The following is a 1,526-nucleotide window of genomic DNA, read 5'->3' as shown; positions in this document are numbered from 1 at the left end:
TCTGATCCTAGTGAATGATGACAACACCAAGGCAGGTGAGTTCAACAAGGGCATGTCTAAACACCCAGCCAACCTTGCTGGGTAAGTGTAACTTTCAAGTCTTCTGTTTAAATAAGTTCTTCCTAGTTATCTGTCTTCCTTTCCTTCCTGCTGGCTGGAAATGGTGGCAATGGAACAACTGTAGAAGCCACAGTGAAGAATGGCAGAGACACCCTTGTAGCCTGGGACTCTAGATGATTTTATGGAGCAAAGCCTGACTACCTACGCTGAACTGTTAAGTGAAAGTGAAAGAAAAGACTTAGGTCTTGTTTAGCCACTAAACTTTAGAGTCGATTTTTTAGCTGTTATCCCAACCAATATGCCCTGAAACACCTTTCTACCAGTAGTAAATCTTGCTAGTACTGTATTTCAGGACTCAGCTTAAACATTCTGCCCTCAGTGAGGTCTTTCCTAGCCTGTTGATCTAAACAATCTTCCTTAATACATCCTATCTCAGGACCCAGTTCTTTTCTCTTTTAAAGTTTAAACCTCACAACGCTCACTATGGAGTATCTCTCTCCCTCTCTAGATTGGAAGCTCCATGAACACATGGACAGGGGCCACTTACCCACTAGCACTAACACATTGCCTAGCACATAGCTGACTCACAAAAAAATATGTCCAGTAAGCATAGTTAATAATATTTTAAATTATTTATTATAAATTGTGTTAATATCATATTATTAACTATATTAATCATAACAATCATAATCGATATAATTATATTAATTATTAATTATGCCTACTGATTATAAATATAATTGATATAATATTAATTATATTAGTTATAAATAATATTGTATGTGTAGTATAGACATTATAGTAATTATAATTAACATAATTAATAGCAATTAATTAGAATTATAACTACCACCTCCTAAATACATACAATGTTTCAGGCGCTACACTAAATACTTCTTGTGCATTATCTCATTTAATCCTCTCAATATGGAGAGAAGCCCCCGATAATATTATTATCCTATTTTATGAGGAAAAATTAGGTTTAGAGAGGTTCTATAACTTACACAGGATCACAAAATTCAAAGCTTATATTTTCAAGTTGAGTTTCCTCTGTGCTCTGTCCTTGGTCAGCAAGGGTAAGGTGCACACTATCCAAATAGTTTTACAAAATGAAATCCAGGAATTCCAGCTGAGATTCAGATTCTAGTGAATGATGTCAATACCAAGTCAGTCCTGTTTTGAACTCCCAGTCAACCTTTTTTTTGTAATGATGACACTTATATTTTTGCCTGCAACAGAAACAAAGCGTAAACCACTGTTTATAATTTTAAAACAATTGCCTATAGTCTGTGTAGTTAATTCAAGATGAGGCATGAAGAAACATTCTCTTGAACTCTGTGTAATTCCCAGTGGGGCAACTACAGTGGATTTTTCCTTTTTTTTTTTTTTTTTTTTTTTTTTTTTAGTTTTTATTTTTTATTTTTTTTTTTTTTAAAAATTTTTCTGACAATTTTCTTTTTTTTTTT

Source organism: Sapajus apella, unplaced genomic scaffold, assembly GCF_009761245.1.
Source record: "Sapajus apella isolate SASKATOON/1434 unplaced genomic scaffold, GSC_monkey_1.0 scaffold121, whole genome shotgun sequence".
Classification (NCBI taxonomy): Eukaryota; Metazoa; Chordata; class Mammalia; order Primates; family Cebidae; genus Sapajus; species Sapajus apella.
Note: the sequence above shows the minus strand (reverse complement) of the source record.